We start from the raw sequence: 23883 nt of genomic DNA on the forward strand, positions 1-23883 counted from the left end.
TTTCACATCTCACAAGAACATGGACATATCCACACCAAATTAATATAACAAAACGTTATATAGTATGACCAGAAATTATTGAGAATTTTAGGAATATGTTTAATTTTGATTTCTAGTATAAACAACCTTGACCAGCTATCAAGTGCTTTCATTCAAGAGAGACAACTCCGTTAATCCTTTTTCATTAGTTTGTGAAGAGTTATCCCCCTTTGTTTACTTGCTAGCAGACGACATTTTCAGTGATCCTCAGTATGGATGATTTAGAGAAGAGGAAGTTGATTTTAGAGTATTATAACAAGGACATCAGATCAGCTAAAGTGATTTCAAGTAGAACAGGAATCCCTTTGTCCACTGTTTATCGTGTTTTAAAAAATACTGCAAATGGATATGGCATTGAGCACCAGGGAGGCGCAGGTAGGCCCAGAAAATTGACTGTCGGTGACAGGAGGCGGCTTGATATGCTTGTTTCTAAAAACAAACGAAGAAGTTTAGAAAACGTAAGGCTGGGTATGATTGATAGAGGAACTGTGGCTGTCTGTAAGGAGACAATTAGAACTGAGCTGCATGCAATGGGTTGGCAGAAAAGTCGAGGAATTCCATCAACTTTCATGAAACCTGAACAAAAGGAACGAAGGTTGAACTGGTGCTTACAGCATAGAAATTTTAACTGGGACAATGTGATTTTTTTCAGAGGAAAGTTCTGTTTGGCTGTTTCCGAATACACTGAAATTCTGGACCAATCAAACTGAAAAACCTTTGTATCAGCGCCCAAAGTACAGTCCGAAATTTAACGTGTGGGATGGCATATCTGTGTTAGGGGCAACGTCCCTCTGTGTATTTGAAGGGAATATGAACAGTGAGCGGTACACAGATATTCTCGAGGGACATTTACTTCCATCTGCTCACGTGTTCTATGGAAATGTTTCGATTTTCCAGCAGGACAACGACCCAAAACATCGTTCAAAGCATTCACAGGCCTGGTTTCGGACCCAAAATATGACATTATTAGATTGGCCAAGCTATAGCCCTGACCTAAATCCAATAGAAAATGTTTGGGGACTTATGAAGGAAAGTGTCAATAAGAAAAATCGGACAAATATTGCTGAAATGAAAGAAGAGGTGGTCCGATATTGGGACAGCATGGACCACGACTTTCTAACTTCTTTGATCAGTAGAATGCCCCGCCGCATTTAAGCCTGCATTGCTGCCCATGGTGACTTGACAAAATACTAACTGTTCACCTGTCTTTGAATCTGGAGTTATGTTCTGCTAATATTAACATTTAATACGTGAGTAATGAGTGAAAAAAAATATTACAATCTTAAATTCTCAATAATTTCTGGTTGTACGTGTACAAAGTTCACAAAAACGTCCAATAATAACGGTAAACTGCATATTTCATGATTCCTTATCGATTTTCACTAATTAAATGAGTATCAACATATCTGCGATATATTGGAATTGAAGTCAAAGTCAATTAAGTCGACAGACATCTTGATGTCTGTACTTTCCCATGGCGCCTGGGTAATTTCATCACCGTCGGAGACGTTGCACAGATTCCTGATAGCCAGGGGCGATAACGGTTAATACAATGCTTCCCATGGGACCAATTACAGCACCTCGTTGCTTGACATGACGACAATGAATCGATCTGGTATTCATAGAATATACATATAATGCTCATACCAAATTAATATGCAATACTTCCTCAGTAGTTTTAACTTAAACGTTATGTCATACGGAACTTCCGTAATAGGGCAATCCTTCAGTCTGGCAGTCTGGCATGGGAGATGAGATTATGAAGACATATTGTCCCAGTACACTTCCCCTCGGTCAAGACGATGGCTTTATGTGAACTTGACTGAGCTCGTTTGTACGTGAATGAGGGACTGGTGGTGGCCAAAATCTCGTTTTCTAAGGTTTTATGACACTAGCAAAGAATTAATTTGTGCATGGTGTTGAATGGCAAACAGTGGCGAGCTGTCTCACGTTTGTGTGTGAAAGAAACGTCTCTAGCGATTAGAGTGAGTGGGTATGGTTTTACGGCGCTTTGGAATATTCTGGCAATATCACGATGGGGGCACAAGAAACTTCAGGTATTATATCCATGGAGCTCTCTCGACATCAGAACGTAAGAATAACGGTTTCATAATTTTGTTTACTCAAGCAGATGAAAAACTGTCTTGTTTCCGACAAACGTTTTAGGTTCGTTGTTTAGGACACTACGTACATATAGCTTGATATGGCACAGAAATGTATGGGCGGTGGGGTAGTCGAGTGATTAAAGCGTTCGCTCGTCAACCCGGGTTCGATTCCCCACAATGGTACAATGTGTGAAGCTCACACGCCTTCATATTTCTGGAATATTGCTAATAACCGTGTAAAACCCGACTCAATTACTCAAAAAATATGTACATTTTGTACTGGCCGTCTCCTCATAGCTGAAAGCTTTAAAAGCAGGTGTGTGATAACGCTGAAGAGGAGTTGAATAAATCGCAAGAGATGATATATTACCATACCATTCAGTTCGTTCATTGATACCAGAGAAGCATCGATATCAGCTCTCCTTCTGTAATCAGAGGTTCTACATCAAATGAAAACAGTTGAAAACTTTCCATTCAAAGATCTTAGGTTGACATACAAGACATACAAAAGCTGCTCTATCAAGGTTACGACTGTCAAGGCCTCAAAACATTTTACGGAAGACATGTGGTGCAGATTTCACCATTTGACATAAAAAAAATTTCGGCTTTGACTTGTACCGTTTGTATTCGTTTCTGTTACGTTAAACAATTAACTTGCCTTTGCACGCATTTGTGATGAGTGCTAACTGAACGGTAGGGTGGCTTACTTTTTCGGAAACATGGCGTAAATCATTGGTTGGTAGTGATTCATAAACCAATATTCACGTTGATAGTCGGAACATTACATCTTAAGAATTTGGGAATGTTTGAATCTCAGAATCGCAGACTAATTATGAACATTTCATCAAGCATGATTTTTGGAAATAAGTGTGTTCAAATATATAGGTAGATGTAATAAAAAATCAATACAGTCGGTACAGTCAGATTGTAACGACTACTCGGGCAATAAATAAACAGATTAAATATTTACCATTTATGAATGTTTATAAGACTATAAATCATATAGTGTATCGAACTTTCATAAATTGAACCAACAGCCAAGGCTATGCAACTTGAAAAAAACTCATTAATGTGATGTTGTCTCCAGACAGGTAATGAAACCTCCCATACTGCAGCATTTCTCAACACTTCCACAGTCAAGTGACCTGCAGCATGTCAACACTTCCATAGTCAAGTGACCTGCAGCATGTGTCAATACTTCCACAGTCAAGTGACCTGCAGCATGTGTCAACACTTCCACAGTCAAGTGACCTGCAGCATGTGTCAACACTTCCACAGTCAAGTGACCTGCAGTATGTGTCAACACTTCCACAGTCAAGTGACCTGCAGCATGTGTCAACACTTCCACAGTCAAGTGACCTGCAGCATGTGTCAACACTTCCATAGTCAAGTGACCTGCAGTATGTGTCAACACTTCCACAGTCAAGTGACCTGCAGTATGTCAACACTTCCACAGTCGAGTGACCTGCAGCATGTGTCAACACTTCCACAGTCAAGTGACCTGCAGCATGTGTCAACACTTCCACAGTCAAGTGACCTGCAGCATGTGTCAACACTTCCACAGTCAAGTGACCTGCAGCATGTGTCAACACTTCCACAGTCAAGTGACCTGCAGCACGTCAACACTTCCACAGTCAAGTGACCTGCAGCATGTGTCAACACTTCCACAGTCAAGTGACCTGCAGCATGTGTCAACACTTCCACAGTCAAGTGTGACCTGCAGCATGTGTCAACACTTCCACAGTCAAGTGACCTGCAGCATGTGTCAACACTTCCACAGTCAAGTGACCTGCAGCATGTCAACACTTCCACAGTCAAGTGACCTGCAGCACGTCAACACTTCCACAGTCGAGTGACCTGCAGCATGTCAACACTTCCACAGTCAAGTGACCTGCAGCATGTGTCAACACTTCCACAGTCAAGTGACCTGCAGCATGTGTCAACACTTCCACAGTCAAGTGACCTGCAGCATGTGTCAACACTTCCACAGTCAAGTGACCTGCAGCACGTCAACACTTCCACAGTCAAGTGACCTGCAGCACGTCAACACTTCCACAGTCAAGTGACCTGCAGCACGTCAACACTTCCACAGTCAAGTGACCTGCACCATGTCAACACTTCCACAGTCAAGTGACCTGCACCATGTCAACACTTCCACAGTCAAGTGACCTGCACCACGTCAACACTTCCACAGTCAAGTGACCTGCAGCATGTGTCAACACTTCCAGTCAAGACCTGCAGCCATGTCAACACTTCCACAGTCAAGTGACCTGCAGCATGTCAACACTTCAACACGCAGCACGTCAACACTTCCACAGTCAAGTGACCTGCAGCACGTCAACACTTCCACAGTCAAATGACCTGCAGCATGTCAACACTTCCACAGTCAAGTGACCTGCACCATGTCAACACTTCCACAGTCAAGTGACCTGCACCATGTCAACACTTCCACAGTCAAGTGACCTGCAGCATGTCAACACTTCCACAGTCAAGTGACCTGCACCATGTGTCAACACTTCCACTGTCAAGTGACCTGCAGCATGTGTCAACACTTCCACAGTCAAGTGACCTGCAGCATGTGTCAACACTTCCACAGTCAAGTGACCTGCAGCATGTCAACACTTCCACAGTCAAGTGACCTGCAGCATGTCAACACTTCCACAGTCAAGTGACCTGTTCATTTAGTATCACAGCATTGAATTGCTAACTACGAAAGGAATAGATCAATCAGGTTTTCCCTATTCGTATATATTATACAGGACGTAACACCTGTGATAAACCCCTTTATCTCGGTTAGTTTATACCCGAGCTGAAGACCCATGTTTTCCATCTCACGCTTTTCACAAAGAATTCAATCTATGATATTGTCATATTATTCATCATTTGACCCCTTTTGTTTGCTTCTCAAAAGTTCAGTGATGATAATAACGATGACAACGAGTGCGATGATGATGATAACTAGGATTAGGGTTATGATGACTGGTTTTCCTTCATGCTCCACACAGCCATATCTGTTTCCCTAATGCGATTTACACAGCTGAAATCTAGCTCATGTCATATTACCTGATTAAATCTGTATTTATGCTGTGTAACCTTAATAGAAAAAAATGAATTTCATCGACGTTGATGGAAGTACTTTTAACCAACTGTGATTGTATCTTTAATCCCCAAATAGTTTCATATTGCATCCTCACAAATGCCATTTTGGAAATTAGTTTTTGCCAGATCAAACATACGAAAATAGTATTTTTCGTCTTAAAAGCGTGTTTCATATTTTCTGGCAGGGGAAATGAATCAAATCGATGGGACGTTGTCACTCCGCTTCCATCTAAACATGATCGTGAAAACCAAAGTTAAAATGTCACCATATTGTGACCACGTGGAACTGAATTTGATCAAATTATGATGAGCAATTTATAAATGGATTCTTCAATCCTACTTGTACGTTTGGCCATACTTATAGAATTCCAGTAGCCTGTTTCCCACACCTCCGAGAGTAAAAAGTAATCCTGTTCCAGTGTAAACTTCTTTGGAAGCTCTGAAACCCTGCGTTGTTTAGAGATCCATTTGGGTTTTGGTGAGGGATATATATCTAAAGTTAATATTTGAGACTAAGTGTTAGTCAGGTGATCTGTTATTAAAGGGGCGGTGGGGTAGCCTAGTGGTTAAAGCGTCCACTCGTCACGCTGAAGACCCGGGTTCGAATCCCCACATGGGTACTATGTGTGAAGCCCATTTCAGGTGTCCCCCGCCGTGATGTTGCTGGAATATTGCTAAAAGCGACGTAAAACTAAACTCAGTCAACACATTCCCGCAACACATTCTCTTGATAAGCATCGGGTACTTGCAAGTAAATGTGTTGGTTATGTTGTGAACTGTGCAAATGCTAAATCTCTGGAACTTCGGTGTGACCAGCGAACTCGTTAACCACAAGGCTACTCCACCACCTCTTATATATTAACACCCGTGAAGATCCGGGTTAGAAATGATCTTCAGTAACCAATGCTTGTCGTAAGAGGCGACTAACGGGATCTGGTGGTCAGGCTAGCTGACTTGTTTGACACATGTCAGCGGTTCCCAATTGCGTAGATCGATGCTCATGCTGTTGATCACTGGATTGTCTGGCGCAGAGTCGATTATTGACAGAACGCCGCCATACATGTGGAATACTGCTGAGTGCCACACTCACTTATCTCGTGCTGATACTAGGTGTGCGCGCCTCCTGTTAACAAACTCACAAACAATTGCAAAGAAAAGTCACTGTTTCACGGGTGTCGTTATCCATCCTGGCGATATCCAACGACCCAGTGTTGATAGAAATGACATGATCTATTGATCTTTTCGATCAGCTGTCATCATGGCTCTAAGACTCAACCTCCTCCAGTACAATCCAATAAAGGAATATTTATCATCATCATTTCACCAAACAATTCAATCATCCAATCATTCTCAAAGATATTATCTTTTTATGGTGCCTTAAATAATGCAATTGGTCGTTATTTGGAACATACGTTTGTAACAGCGTATTATACTCAGTATCATTTAATGATGTCGAATGCCTAGGTTGTATTTCATTTATCACGTTCTTGCCAACATCAATACAGTTTCACAATAAATATTTCCGTAATAGAAGCTTGAGATAACAAATAACGGTGTTTCTGATTGATTCCCTGTGGTCTTACCCCACAGCCCGATAACAAGAGCTCTGTACACAAAATGGACATTGGCTTGAAGGACTGTTTATCTACAGAAAGTCTAATGCATGCTTCCATAATTATTTGGACTAAGATAACACAGACCGAAGACGGCAAAACGTTAAGACAGGACATGCTTTAAGAAGAAAAATATGACAGGAAGGAACAGAATGATGAACATTCATATAGTTTCAATAATTGTTTTGAAACTAATCAAATATTTGTTAGGTCTTTATGTTACTACGGTCAATAAAAGCTGAAGGATTTGTATATGTTGATTGCTTTTGCTCGTCGTGTGAACCAATAACGGTACATGGATTCGGAGGATAACATTCCTTTCGTATCTCTGCATCTCTCAAGGTCATACTGGTAACGGTTCCAGGCACTTAAATGCATATATCGCACGTGCTGCGTGTTTGTTTGTAGCACGTGCATGACTGATGAGCAGATATATCAACTAGGTACGTATGCTGCCAATTATCTCTACAGACATGTCACTACTGAGGAAGGCTACACCTAACAGAATCATCCTGGTTGCTGTTGTAAACATTTCCATCTTCATCCTACAAAAATATCCCCGCTGTATGTAAGGTGCATTTGTACGTTCCGTGCTACTTGGGCAAGATTCACAATATGGAATCCCAAAGCTTATTTTGCATGTCGGTATAAACACTGGGTGATGAAAATATTGTATGTGTGTTTGTATGTACAGGGATTGTATCACATAAACATATTCTCTGTTATTAACTGGCATAAGTCTTGACTAGTTGAAACAGAATGACAGAAACAGACACACACACAAACAAAGTCTCAAGCACGCACACACGCACGCATGCACGACCGCACGCACATATACAAACATACATACATACATAAATGCAGTTTTCACGATACTTTAAATCTATCACAGACTTTGTAACGCCATTTTATTTGCCATTATTTCTGTATATTATTTGCATGTCCCAATCCATCTATCAATCCAATCCAAACGAAACACAGAAACCAATCTGTGTCATTTACAAAGTACCCTATTTAAATCAGACTGGATATCAATCTTATCATCTGTTTGTCTGCCTATTTATTACAAACGTCCAGATGAACAGTGATTTATTTCTGGTTTTGATACTTAAACTAATCCCGGAGGTATTTCAGACAACATTACAATTGTAGATGTTGCCGTTTTCACTATTATCTAGATCACTGTCTAGACAGGAAACAATACAACCACTACTTGGACAAATAAACTTACATATATACAAAACAACATTTGGTAGCAATAGCCCACTCCATATAAACAGTTCAAATAGCGTTACCGGGCAAAAGAAACTTTCTGCTTGAAAATTGGATTCAACCAGAACATTACAAACGTTATTAAATGCTATAAACGTGTAAGACAGCGCCAAAACACTGCAAACTGCCCTTAACACAACTACCATACCTAATTGAAATACATCGATAACATTCTCTTGTTGAGTTGATATTTAGCAACTATAAAAAGTGAGTGTACACTATGTTCGTCCGGCAGGTTATAGCTGGATTATCTACCAAAGTTTAACTTTACAGACCTTCAAAAACAGCGTATGGACACAATACTACTGTAAGTGAAGGTCACATCCGTTTACCATGTCGCAACTGTCAGTTAGGTTTTTCACACATTTGTTTCTTTGTGTTGACTGTGTTGACGAAATGGGTAATTACGTCACCTACATGATGACGTTTACCAACGTCGTTCAAATAATATTGACACTGCCATCCACTGCTGGAGATACAAACTGCTGTAAATCCACATACAATGCAGCTGTATTATATACGTTGACGTAGCACTCGGCTCAGGTGATTAAAAAAATGAAATAAAGAAACACACGTACCTGAGTGTCGTTACAAAAAGAAAGTAAGAAGCAGCAGATTGAATTAATGTCAGTGGCAAGTCATTTTAGAGCTTTCGTCACAAATTACATTTTATGATCGAATTTGATCCGTTTCTTTCTCCAGATTTGCGTTTTGTACGGCATACAAAAAACACACACAGAATCTAGGCGTTGCCGTCTGAAAACATGTCTTATTTTGTAACGATGATGCATGTCTTGCTCTGAATGATTGCATCCTTCCAAAAGTCTAAGCCTTTATGTTATATAGAGTTTCAGAATTCATAAATTGTTGTTTTTATTCGATGAAAATGTCTTGTGAAAAGGCCACTAAGGAGTAGTCTGGCTAGCTGACGTGGATGACTGTATCCACACGGCTCCTGGTGTCAATCGGATTGTCTGGTCCAGACTCGTTTGTTTACAAACAGCCGTCACACAGCTGGAGTTCTGCCAGGTGAAAACTACGAACCCCAAAATGAAATGAGTCGCGATGCGATTAATACATAAGGCAGTATGCTTTTAGAAGCTGTGTTTGTGTCTTCTGGTCAGTCTGTCTGTCTGTATGTATGGTGATGGCTAGAATGCCACGGTTAAACAAAGCAACAGAAACATGCTTCAGATACCTTTCAGGACAGACGCTGGAGGTACCCTTGCATTCCCTGTCCTCTTTTGGCCCATTCTGATTACACGTACTTAGCAAAAACAAGCAACATTATCCAACACTGGAGACAAGCCAGGAAAGTGTAACCGATCACGGATTTTCTGAAGATAACATTTTGTAGTTAGTGCATATATCTTTAACCAATGGTCATTCTGATACTGATGTTAAATTGGAATATAGCTATATGTACCCAAATACACATGATACCATGTGTTTGTGGTGGAAGCTATATCTACCAATTTACACATGATACCAATTGTGTGTGGCGGAAGCTATATATGTACCCATTTACACGTGATGGCATGTGCCGCATGTCCAATTATTCATATCAGATGTGTATTTTTCATGAATTGAACCAAGAGTAAAATATGCAATCAGGCTGTCAAGGCCATGCAACTTGCAAACGATAGTGTTGAGTGATATGCTTGCTTCACTTAGTGGGGACAGGAACAAACAGTCTCAAGTGCCAGACTTCCTGTAGAAATCTCTCGAATAGTTTCCGCTGTTCAAACTCCTACTTTCGGTGAAGTTATCGGCTTGATTGCCTCATTAACGTGATGTTGTCTCGTGACAGGTAATGAAACCTCCCATACTGCAGCATGTGTCAACACTTCCACAGTCAAGTGAACTTGGCATTATGTGTCAATAGTTTCATAGAAACATGTAGTGCAGCACGTACCAACACCTTCTTCGTGGCATGACACTTTCTTAGTCTGCAAGTATCAACATAGTATGACACTGATGACTTGCAGCACGTTTTAACAGGTTCATAGTCACGTGCCAACATCTTCATCCACACGTGTCAAGAAGCACGTGTCAACAGTTTCTTATTCTACACTTGTCAACAGTTTCATAATCACGACATGCAGCACCCGTCAAGACGTCATGAGACACCTGACATGCAGAACGACCCAACAATTCCATAATCACATGACATGCAGCACGTGTCCACATCTTCTTCTACAAATGCCGTGAAGCACATGTCAACATTGTCGTCGTCTCGTGACCAGTAGAACATGTCCACAGTTTCTCAGTCACATGACTTGTAACATTCATCAACAGGTGTTCATTTCAGCATTAATTGGGTATCTACTAAGGACATAATTCAAACAGGACAAATGGTTCACCATATTATTTCATATTTTGCAGGACGTAACCCTTATAATAACCATGCTGACTTTGTAATTTCTTTGAGTGGTTTTTCTGAAGTTGGGAAGTTCGACACTGACACATTTATGGATAACAACTTCATTCATTTTGTGAGTGCGACGCTTCCTTCCAGATTCTTGTACTGCTGTCTTGTCATGTATGCACTCAGCAATTCTTATCCATAAATGTGTCAGTAGTGTTGACCTTCCTCCAGTAATTCAGATGAAAACACGTGTTAACGTGTCAACTTTTAACAGAATGCTCCAATGCTCTTTTTCTCTGAGAGTTTATTCCCGATCTGAAGACACATGTGTCCCATCTCACGCTTTTTACAAAGAATTCATTCTATGATGTGTTCATGTTACTCATCATTTGACTAAGTTGAACGATGACAACGACGACGACGCCGATGAAGATGATGATGATGAGTAGGAGGATGAGGAGTGTTAAAATGATTGCTTTCCCATGCTCCATACAACCATATCTTTTTCGATAATGAGACTTTGCATGTTTACACTTCCAGCTCAAGGAATATTGCCTGATGATTGAGGCTGTATTTATGCTGTGTAACCTTAATAGAAAAGATGAATTTCATCCACGGTGATGAAGTACTTTTAACCAACTGTGACTGCATCTTTAATCCCCAAATAGTTTCATATTGCATCCTCACAAATGCCACTTTTGAAATTAGCTTTTGCCAGATCAAACATACGAAAATAGTACGTGTATTTTTCGTCTTAAATGCGTGTTTCATATTTTCTGGCAAGGGAAATGAATCAAATCGACAGGACGTCCGTCAAAACATGATCGTGAAAAACAAAGTTGGAATGTCACCATATTATGACCACGTGGAACTAATTTTGATCAAATTAAAGTGATATAACCAATTGATAAATGGATTCTTCAATCCAACTTGTACGTTTGGGCTCTCCAGTAACCCCTCTCTAATACCTCCAAAAATAAAAGGTAATCCTGCTCAAGTGTAAAGTTCTTTGGAAGCTCTGAAACCCTGCATTATTCAGAGATCCATTTGGATTTTGGTGGGGGATATACATAACAGATAATATTTGAGACTAAGTGTTAGTCAAGTGATCTATTATTAAAGAGGATGGGCCACAACACATTGTAAGATCTGGGTAGGAATCGGATACTTGCAAGTCAAGGTGCTGGTTATGTCATGAACTGCACAAATGCTAAATCTCTTGGAATCAGGTCTTAGGCGTGACCAGAGAAGGCGTTAGTCTCAAGGCTACTCCACCGCCCCTTTTCTATAAAGACCCGTGAAGATCCGGGGTAGAATTGATCTTCAGTAACACATGCTTGTCGTAAGAGGCGACTAACGGGATCTAGTGGTCAGGCTTGCTGACTTGGTTGACACATGTGATCGGTTCTCAATTGCGTAGATCGATGTTCATGCTGTTAATCACTGGATTGGACTCGATTATTTACAGACCGCAGCCATACAGCTGGAATATTGCTGAGTGCGGCGTAAGACTAAACTCACTTTCCCACTTATTTATTAACTCGTGCTGATACTACGTGTGCAAGGAAAAGACACTGTTTCACTGCTGTCCTTATCCATCCTGGCGATATCCTACGATCCAGTGTTGATAAAAATGACATGATCTATTGATCTGTTCGATCAGCTGTCATGGTGGCACAAAGAGTCAACTTCCTCCAGTGCAATCCAATAAAGGAATATTTATCATGGTCATTTCACGAAACGATTCAATCATCCAATCATTGGTAAAGATATTATCTTTTTATGATGCCTTAAATAATGCAGTTGGTCGTTATTTGGAACATGCGTCTGAAACAGCGTATTATACTCAGTATCATGTTATAATGCCTAGGTAGTATTTCATTATCATGTTCTTGCCAACATCAATACAGTTTCACAATAAATATTTCCGTAATAGAAGCTTGAGATAACAAATTACGGTGTTTCTGATTGATTCCCTATGGTCTAACCCCAGAGCCCGATAACAAGAGCTCTGTACGCAAAATGGACATTGGCTTGAAGGACTGTTTATCTACAGAAAGTCCAACGCATGATTCCATAATAATTTGGACTAAGATAACACGGAAGACGTCAAAACGTTAAGACAGGACATGCTTTAAAAAGATAAACATGACATAAAGAGAAGGAACAGAATGATGAACATTCATATAGTTTCAATAATTGTTTTGAAACTAATCAAATATTTGTTAGGTCTTTATGTTACTACGGTCAATAAAAGCTGAAGGATTTGTATATGTTGATTGCTTTTGCTTGTCGTGTGAACCAATAACGGTACATGGATTCGGGGATAACATTCCTTTCGTATCTCTGCATCTCTCAAGGTCTTACTGGTAACGGTTCCAGGCACTTAAATGCATATATCGCACGTGTTGGGTGTTTGTTTGTAGCACGTGCATGACTGATGAGCAGATATATCAACTAGGTACGTATGCTGCCAATTATCTCTACAGACATGTCACTACTGAGGAAGGCTACACCTAACAGCATCTTCCTGGTTGCTGTTGTAAACATTTCCATCTTCATCCTACAAAAATATCCCCGCTGTACGTTAGGTGCATTTGTACGTTCCGTGCTACTTGGGCAAGATTCACAATATGGAATCCAAAGCTTATTTTGCATGTCGGTATAAACACTGGGTGATGAAAATATTGTATGTGTGTTTGTATGTACAGGGATTGTATCGCATAAACATATTCTCTGTTATTAACTGGCATTAGTCCTGACTAGTTGAAACAGACAGACAGAAACAGACACACACACAAACACAGTCTCAAGCACGCACGCACGCACGCACGCACGCACGCACGCACACACACACACAAACATACATACATACATAAATGCAGTTTTCACGATACTTTAAATCTATCACAGACTATGTAACGCCACTTTATTTACCATTATTTCTGTATATTATTTGCATGTCCCAATCCATCTATCAATCCAATCCAAACGAAACACAGAAACCAATCTATGTCATTTACAAAGTATCCTATTTAAATCGGACTGGATATCAATCTTGTCATCTGTTTGTCTGCCTATTTATTACAAACGTCCAGATGAACAGTGATTTATTTCTGGTATTGATACTTAAACTAATCCCGGAGGTATTTCAGACAACATTACAATTGTAGATGTTGCCATTTTCACTATTATCTAGATCACTGTCTAGACAGGAAACAATAGAACCACTACTTGGACAAATAAACCTACATATATACAAAACAACATTTGGTAGCAATAGCCCACTCCATATAAACAGTTCAAATAGCGTTACCGGGCAAAAGAAACATTTTGCTTGAAAATTGGATTCAACCAGAACATTACAAACGTTATTTAAATGCTATAAACGTGTAAGACAGCGCCAAAACACTGCAAACTGCCCTTAACACAACTATTATACCTAATTGAAATACATCGATAACATTCTCTTGTTGAGTTCATATTTAGCAACTATAAAAAGTGAGTGTACACTGTGTTTGTCCGGCAGGTTATAGCTAGATATTTTACCAAAAAACTTTACCAAAATTTACAGAACTTCAAAAACAGCGTATGGACACAATACTATTGTAAGTGAAGGTCACATCCGTTTCCCATGTCGCAACTGTCAGTTAGGTTTTTCACACATTTGTTTCTTTGTGTTGACTGTGTTGACGAAATGGGTAATTACGTCACCTACATGATGACGTTTACCAACGTCGTTCAAATAATATTGACACTGCCATCCACTGCTGGAGATACAAACTGCTGTTAATCCACATACAATGCAGCTGTATTATATACGTTGACGTAGCACTCGGGCTCAGGTGATAAAAAATGAAAATAAGAAACACATATACCTGAGTTGCGTTACAAAAACAAAGAAATACCCAGCAGATTGAATTTATGCGTATGTCAGTGTCAGGTCACTTTAAAGTTTTCGTCACAAATTACGTTTTATGATCGAATTTGATCCGTTTCTTTCTCCCGATATGCCTTATGGATGGCATACAGACTCTATGCGTTGCCGTTTCAAAAACGTGTCTTATCTTCTTCGATCATGAATGTCTTGCGCTGACTGATTTTATCCTGTCAAAGGTCTAAGTCTTCATATTATATAGAGTTTCAGAATTCCTCTTTTGATGTTTAGATACGATGAATATGTCTTGTGAAAAGGTCACTACGGAGTAGTTTGCCTAGCTGACTTGGATGACTGTATCCACACGGCTGCTGGTGTCAATCGGATTGTCTGGTCCAAACCCGTTTGTTTACAGACAGATGTCAACTAGCTGGAGTACTGCCAGGTAAAACTAAGAACCCAAAATGAAATCTGTCGTGATGTGATTAATGTTTAAGACAGTATGCTTTAAAAGCTGTATCTGTGTGTTCCGGACAGTCTGTCTGTATGTATGGTGATGGCTAGAATACCACCGTTAAACAAAACTACATTCTGATTAGACGTAATTAGCGAAAACAAAGCAACACTATTCAACACTGGAGACAAGCCAGGGAAGTGCAACAGATCACGGATTTCCTGATGATAACATTACTTTGTAGTTAGTGCATATATTTATTTAACCAAAGTCATTCTGATAGTGGCGGTACATAGGAATAAACCTATGTACCCAGTTCCACATGATGCCATATGTTTGTGGTGAAGCTTTATAATAAGTTGTTTCCTGGTCACTAGGGGACATGGGTTGATGTACCCTCTATGTTTGGGAGGGCGAGGGGAACATAAACAAAACATCTAGGGTACATCAACCCATGGGCCCCGAGGGGCCAGTGAACAACGTATTTATCTTACCGAACACCTCAATGTTAATTTTGAACTGTTTAAAGCACGCGTATTGGATCATAATGAGGAGTACCGGAGTTAGGCAACAGCCCAAACACTACTAACACGAAGTAGCAAACGAATTCTCACAGTTCGGCATTTCCAGCGGGTAACAGAGAAAATGTTACTCGCTTGTAAGCGGGGTACATTGATTGGCTTCAGCCAATCAGAAAAAGACATGTATGTGTGAGGTAAGATAAGATGCCATATGTTTGTGGTGAAGCTACATGTACCTATTTACACACGATGTCATCTGTTTGTGGTGAAGTTATATGTACATATTTACCAAGATGCCATGCGCCTTTTGTGAAGCTATATGTACCCATTTACACACGATGTCATCTGTTTGTGGTGAAGTTATATGTACATATTTACACATGATGCCATGCGCCTGTTGTGAAACTATATGTACCCATTTACACACGATGCCATGTGTTTGTGGTGAAACTATATGTACCCATTTACACACGATGCCATGTGTTTTTGGTGAAGCTATATGTACCCATTTACACACGATGCCATGTGTTTTTGGTGAAGCTATATTTACCCATTTACACACGATGCCATGTGTTTTTGGTGAAGCTATATGTAAAGTGGAACTTATATGTACCCATTTACACACTATGGTACTGATAGTGCGTGAGTGGACAACGTGGTATGACAAGAGGATATGCACCAAATGTTTGCTGACGAAAGTATTAGCAGACAAACTAGACAGAGTTTCGAGGCACTCTCGACACATATTCAAACAATTAGGTACTTTGAATAAATTAAGTTTCAAAGAAGTATATCTGCACCCTAACAAAATAGATGTAATTTCCCTCCATTTAATTACGCAAAGGGGTTTATCGCGCTTAGTGGTATGGAATGTGCAGAGGATCACTACCGCAAGTACGTTTGAGTAATACACATAATATAACAATGAATTGGTTGAGATAATCATTACCAAGTCAGTAATATCATGGTCGTTAATCTGAATCTTGAACAACACGTCTGGTTGTAGTTCACCGGCCCAAATTGATGGTGTCGATACATTGTGTACTTATAACATATGATGTCGAAACCTCACTTATGCTTTAAACATACCTCCCCGGTTTGCAGGATATTGAGTTTCGCTTATCACACACAAAAACAGCAAAGTTAATCTTTTGTCAAGATTTAGTACTTACAACTGTTTTGTACTGTTTCGAAATTGCAAAACGTCAGTCATAAAGACCTGTATTGTATCATATATGATAGCAAAACCCACCCCGTCTTTATTTATTTATGACTTCCATTATGCATTCCTATTCACTATTTGTCAACTGTGTACACACTTTTCCCTGCCTCCTCTCTTCCTCATACTGACAGTTTCCTTGTTTCCCGCTTCATTCTCTTGACTGAAACGCTCAACATGTATTTGTTCACTTCGACAGATGCCCTGATATAAAGTGTTTGCAGTTATTCCGGTATGTAAATAATTGAGTTTGGAGAAGCGATTCCTGTGACTGACATCATGAGCATCAATCTTCTCATTCGGGATACGAAGACATGTATCAACCAAGTCACCGAGCTTGACCACCCGATCCCTTTAGTCGCCAAACATTGGTTGTTGAACACCAATTCCCTCCCGGATATTCGGGGGATTCCTTTACAATTGCATTTATGCTGGTGCTTTTGTAATGTCGACTTGACTTGGTGTGCACCTCTATTTTTAGGACCGATATAATGTGTCTTACCACTTCCATCCATCGACTTCACTTTCCGACTCCAATTTCTCAAACTCATCCTCCTTCAAAGAAAAGATTTTTTCCCCAACCTGGAAAAATCGATAGAGTATTTTACAGAATCATGCATGGAATGTTACTACCGCAAATGGCTGCTGTTTCATTGATGATGCTTGATGTCATATCTAGCATTGACGTCATATTCATGACGCCATAAAATATTTTTAACCTCTGGTATTTTTTAGTTTCTTGGCAAAGAAATACTTCCATGACAACTCAATGAGATAGCTTCGAAAATGTACTGCTTGCAGCATTGATGTTTTTACTGAAACCTTTAATTTTGGTACATAAAAGGACGCTAAATGAGTAGAAGGGAGAGAAAGGGTGTAATATAAAATTTATTTCATCCGAGTATTTTTGCCTTGGAAATAAAAGCGACAAAACCATTTCCACATCCATAAGAAATATCTGCTAAAAGCGGAGCCACGGGCTTGTGTCTATAAATCAATACCTAAATAGTGATACCAGATTTCTATATTTAAAGCCATTGTAGCGCCATACTGAGTCTTACCCAATAGCTACACATGTCTAAATAGGTAGTAGTTTCAATTAGTGCAAGCAGCCCCGTACAAACACATATATGTTGCTATGTTCAATCATCTTAAACGTGACGCCAAACAGGTAAAAGACCCGTGAAGATCCGGGTAAGAATTGGTCTTCAGCAACTCAAGCTTGTCGTAAGAGGTGACTAACGGGATCGGGTGGTCAGGCTCGCTGACTTGGCTGATGCATGTCATCATATCCCAGTTGCATTGATCGATGTTCATGATGTCAATCACTGGATTATCTGGTCAAGACTCGATTATTTACAAACCGCAATATAGCTTGAATATTAAATCTTTGAAGGGCGTTTAGACGTGGAATGCATAAGAAAACCAAGATTTATGGATGTCAACTTCTTTATTTTGAACAACACGACGTTTCGGAGTGTATGCTTACTCCTTCATCAGGTAACATTAAGCTTGAATATTGCCGGGTTCTGCAAGTACTCGATCACCCTACGTTCCAGGTTTGTCCGTTTTCATTTGCCACATCCCAGTGCTCATTTCAAGGATTTGTCACAGCGTAACAATTCGCCGTGTATGTATACCACTATTTTAGGCTATGTTAGGCTCAGAACCTATAAGACAACCTCGTATGTTTCTTGTTAGCGAAGCACTCGGCAATATGTCCACTATGTGCCAGCGGTTCCTTAATATTCGCGTATGGACCAGACAATCCAGTCATCGATATATTGACAAGCGAGTTGATTCCTGTTCTTGCAGCCCTAAGAGTGAGTTAATTATATTTACGCCGCACTCAGCAATATTCCAGTTATATGGCGGCGGTCTGTAAATAATTCAGTCTGGACCAGGCAATACAGTGATCAACAGCATGAGCATCGATCTGCGCAATTGGGAACCGATGACATGTGTCAACCAAGTCAGCGATCCTGACCACCCGATCTCGTTAGTCGCCTCGTACGACAAGCATTCATGGGTTACTGAAAATCAGTTCACGGGTTGCATCCCTTACACGTCTGTGAAAACTTTAACTGCGATGTAACGGAACTGCATATGTATCACATGTACATATAATACTTTTTAATGTAATTATTTTAGCCGGATATTGAAAACACTTTTACCTTCGCCATTTCCTCCATGGAAAACCATGTTCGTACGAGACATGAACACGATGTAAAACTGTTATCATAACAAGTTCTTCTCCCTTCAAACATGTCAAGAAGCTTGATGAGGCCGGGGGAGGCGTAGTGTTTTTCCTCTGCTGAATGGAACATCAAACAGCTTTTACAGATAGTTAATCTAACTAGTTAGCTCGTTGATCGGCGTTAATATCTGACCCCACAGTTTTATTGTGTTAACAGTTGTGGGTGCCGCATGCATCTGACGAAGGATTGTACATAAATACCTATGGTTAATCTGATTTACCATTAGTAAATGAAATCACGGTAATAAAATTACTGCACAGAGTTGTTATGATGTCCGCTAGGTGGTTGTTACCTACTCTTTGGGGAATAAAAAATATGACACTCGTTAAAATGCATTTGAGACTGCGAAGAACGAGCGTACGATTATATTCTGTTCCCTTGCGTAAGTAAAAAGCGACAGCAACCATTCCCGCAATCAAAAGAAATTTCTACTAATAATTTGATTGTCCAATCCCTTTGTCTTAGTTATGTGTTTAGGAATTACTATCAAATAGGAACGGTATATGGTATTTGCGAACGGTAAAGCGTGTCCTGCCCTATTGGTGAAAGAGCTACAAAGGATGTTCTTATCTGCTAGGATTTATGGTAATATACAATTCGATTAAAAAGCATATATGCATATAAAAAGAGTTCCATGAACTTAAGATAGGACACAGCATCACACAATGTGTGGAACAGTTACAAACACGTGAGCGTTTCCAGTTCTGGTGAATTAGCAGGAAGTGGAGCATTATTTCAGCTACATAAATAAAAAAATTAATTTTCCCAAAAAGGTTTTCTTTGAATGCGTGATGATACTGATCATGAACTTCACCACACAGTGCAAACCATCACACCATACAGGAACTCATTGATGTTGGTTTCGAATCGATGTCCGTTTTCCTGACAGTCGGACCATGTCTTAATATCCAAATCATCAGACCATTTTATAACCCAAGAATAAAATTAAACCCTTTCTACCGAAGAAAAAAAGTAGATTACAGAAATTAGAATGCCCACTACATTCAAATAAAGACGTGGATGCTAGATCTTGGGTGCAGGAGTTGAAGAGGCAGTTTCTAAATGAGGTTCGATAAACTTTGCAATTTCTCTCTTTACTGTCATTCAGTGAATGTTTATTTGCTGCAGGTTGATCGAGGAGTGCGGTATATGTGTGGGAACGCTATTATCCATGTGTGCCCAGACATATTACAGCAATGTGAAACGATCACTGATGCCATTCATGTGTGAATATACATCAGTATATATGGGATAAAACAAAAAATAAGAACGTGCCATCTTCGATGTATGTTTTATTGTACAAATGAAATTCTAATAAGGACATTTTAGTTCTCATATAGGACATATTCCATTCGACATGTAGTCCGGATGTTATATGATTATAATTTCCGATTCTGTCATGTGAGGATAACTCCCATTTGGCCAAATGTTTGAAAATCTGAAACAATATAACAAGCAGTATGAAATGCACCTCCCAAAGGGATGAGCGAGCTATCGAGCGAGTTTAGATTTACCCCGCTTTTAGCAATATTCCAGCAATATCACAGCGGGGGACATCAGAAATGGGCTTCACACACTGTGTCCGTGTGGGGAATCGAACTCGGGTGTTTTAACCACTAGGCTACCACCCCACTCCACCCCCAAAGAGATGAAGGAAGTGATGGAAACATATGTTACTTGGTGGACCTGATGAGATGAATCTATGCAAAGCCGGAGACGCTGTCGGTGGATGCAAGATGAGTGACATTCTAGAAGTTGGTGGTACAGGGTTGACAAAACCTTTTGGATGATCAACGTCTTTATTTTGACAATGGCGACATTTCGGTTTTGATTCTTATACCGTTTTCAAGCATATGAAAACGATATAACAATCTATACTATGCTTGAAAACGATTGAATAAGAATGTATACTATATGCTTGAAAACGGTATAAGAATCTATACCGAAACGCCGACATTGTTGAAATAAAGAAGTTGATCATCCATAAAGTTTTATCATCTCAACAACAGATATCAAAGTACAATATTTAATTATGATACATACTGTTATTCAATTCAATTCTTTAAACTCATAAACGCCCACCTTGGTGGTACAAGAGCTTTTACACACCAGATATCGTACAATATTTAATTATGATAACCAATTCATGTAAACTCATAAAACCTTGGTGGTACAAGAGCTTCTTACACACCCTTGGGTGAGAAACCCATGTAAGAAAACTGGTATCACACATATGTGTGAGATCGATTTCTAATACCGTGATTGGCTACTCCATGGTGAGGACCTAGGGTCAGGTTATGACGGACTACTTTCCTTATTAAAATTCATTGATAAGTTACTTGGGCTTCAATCGAACAGAAACCTGTTACTTATGCAAAAAATACCCCTTTACACCTACCTGTTATTTTCACGATTCTAACATTAACAGGTATGTATACAATGAAACACAATTAGAATAAATATAACACGAATCTATTTATTTTCTAATTCCTTTTATTAACACTTTAGATTTCCAGTCATGAATTCAAAATGGCTCGAACAATCAGTGATACCTGTGTAAACAATTATGTGAAAATCGCCGTTAGAAATTAAGACCGGGATTCCCTTCGAATATTCAAAATGTACAACATTGGTACTTTTACTGGAGAGATGCGACAAGTGCCATGTATCGTCTTGCAAAAATACCTGACACGATAAAGTCAGTGCCTGTCCATTGTGAGATCGATTTGCCTCGTTGTTTCTTTGATGCATTGATGAAGATGACATTTTTCACTGATACAATATAATGAAGACCAACTTCCAGCTCTGAGATACTATGTGATTCCAATGTCATCAAATTCACCCATGACAATCAGAACAAAAACACACTCGTTGAAACAATGTATCAGCATGGAACGTTTTGCTAGGCTTCATGAGTGCAAATGGCGGCACACGTCCTTTCTATTCAATCGAACATGTACAGGAACGGTTGATCTACACTTAAGTCATTGTTCAAGATATTTCTCCGACGCATGGTAATGCAAAGTTTATGTCTTGATAACATACATGATGTAATCAACTCACATTTCATACTGACAACTCCGTAAATTCTGTTACATTTCAAGTGGCAGTTTCTGGCTCGGGAAAACGAGAAGGATGTGGCGAAGAAGAGCAGTCCCCCCATTGACAGTGAACGTAACCTCAGCAATGTCACATTCAGGCACACTGGGTACACCTAATTACACACACTCAATAGTTTTGGCTCCGGTCGATGGGAGAACATTGAACAGAAACTGGTACACAAGTACAGATCCCCAATGTGCAGAGATATCTGAAACAATCTTCCGATGACGACAACCACCAAGCGATAACGATGACGTCAAAAGCTCAAATATGTTTTGCTTGCAAGAATTAAAATCATCCACATTTGCATGGTAACATCATCGTTTTAGAGTGTTTAATTAATTTTCTGTGATGTTATCTAGTTTTCATTATCACTGAAACAACAAAAGAAAACAATAATAATAATAGTAGTTCATTTAATAATCGCATATTTCAATGCATAATGCATGCTCAAAGCGCTGATGTCAGGACGAAAAGGCTTTGGGGAAAAGGTGGGTCTTTAGTGCTGTTCGAAAGGTTGAAAGTTATTTCATTTCTCTCAGATGATTTCACTGTGAGGCTGCAACATAAGAGAAAGTTATTTGACCAAATTTAACTGTTCTGACTTAAGGAATGCACAGAAGATTATGTTTCTCGTAGCGGATGGATCTTGTTGTATTGAGAAAGGAGGTCGGACAGATATTGAAGTGTACTTCCAGAGAGACATCTGAAGGCGAGAATGCAGAGTTTAAAAGTGAGACGCTGTGGAATGGGCAACAAGTGGAGGTCCTTCAACACAGGGGTGATGTGAGATGACTTGGCTGAGAGAGTGACTATTCTTGTTGCTGTGTTCTGGGCCAGTTGCAGTCTACCAATCTGGCATTTTGTTGCACCAGCAAAGAGGCTGTTGCAATAATCCAGTCTTGTCATCACCAGTGAGAGGACAAGGATAATAGCTGACACCTTTGTGAAAAGCTTTCGGATGTTTCCAATGTTTCGAAGGAGTAGGAAGCATGTCCTGCACAAGTTGGTAATGTGCTGGTCCAATGACAACTCTGGATCAACAGTCACGCCAAGGTCCTTAACACTGTTAGATAGTGGAACAGAGGTTTCGCCAAAGTCAAACGACTTGATGTTGGTCTGTTCTCGGGGAGCTGTAGTCCCTACCAGAAGACACTCCGTCTTGTCCTCGTTGTCCTTCAGCTTGTTGGTGACCATCCATGACTTGATCTGGTCACAACACTCTGCAACACGTTAACATTTTTTCTGACAAGAGATAATAGATGTATGATATATTTTGACAAATTTATGTCTCGAGATGTTTTTGCAGAAATGTTTTCGTAAACTTTGTTTAATTTGGAAAAGAGGTTAGATGAGTGGGTAAATATTGTATCCTCAAAGTATCAGCTACCTTACAATGAAAATATAATGATATTCATCTGCGATGCTTTTAGAAGTGCATAACTGACACATTCTCTCGTCCCTTGGAATATTATACCAGCGGCCCGACTCAGTAGGTAAACTATGGTTGCATATTCTGTATCTCAATAATGGTAAAGAAATACGTTTTGGAAGGACGAAATATGCATCAAAATTAGGAAATGGCTTCAGGTGATGGTAATAAAGTCCCTTAGGGCAGGAAATAATGTCATTTTGGCAGTTTTGGATAACAGTTCTTCAACAAGAAATAACCAATTTGCAGATAACAACCTCTGTTTTTTGTGTTAAATGTTACTTTTTTCCCATGTTTAAATCTTTACCCTCTATAATTAGATTCCTGTTTCTCCTTAAATCATCGCTTATCACGTGAGCCCAGACCACGTGACCATGCGTCAGTTCTTCCAGTGGAGATAAGCTGATTAGGAACATGTGTGTTGGAATGCTGACGGGCGAGCCTCCGAGCCATTTACACGCGCCGTGAAGCGGAAAATTCGCAATATTCGTGAAGTAATGGTAAACACGCGTTGTTTGGGGGAT

General features: G+C 39.7%; 1 long non-coding RNA gene across 1 annotated transcript; it reads left to right on the plus strand.

Annotated features, from left to right (window-relative positions):
- The first annotated feature begins 6161 nt into the window (after positions 1-6161).
- LOC124255172 lies at positions 6162-12016 on the plus strand. Its single transcript, XR_006892635.1, has 2 exons — positions 6162-6305; positions 11980-12016. It is a non-coding gene; the product is annotated as an uncharacterized LOC124255172 (long non-coding RNA).
- The last annotated feature ends 11867 nt before the right edge of the window (positions 12017-23883 follow it).

Source organism: Haliotis rubra, unplaced genomic scaffold, assembly GCF_003918875.1.
Source record: "Haliotis rubra isolate DU_JTF1 unplaced genomic scaffold, ASM391887v1 Scf596, whole genome shotgun sequence".
Lineage (NCBI taxonomy): Eukaryota > Metazoa > Mollusca > Gastropoda > Lepetellida > Haliotidae > Haliotis > Haliotis rubra.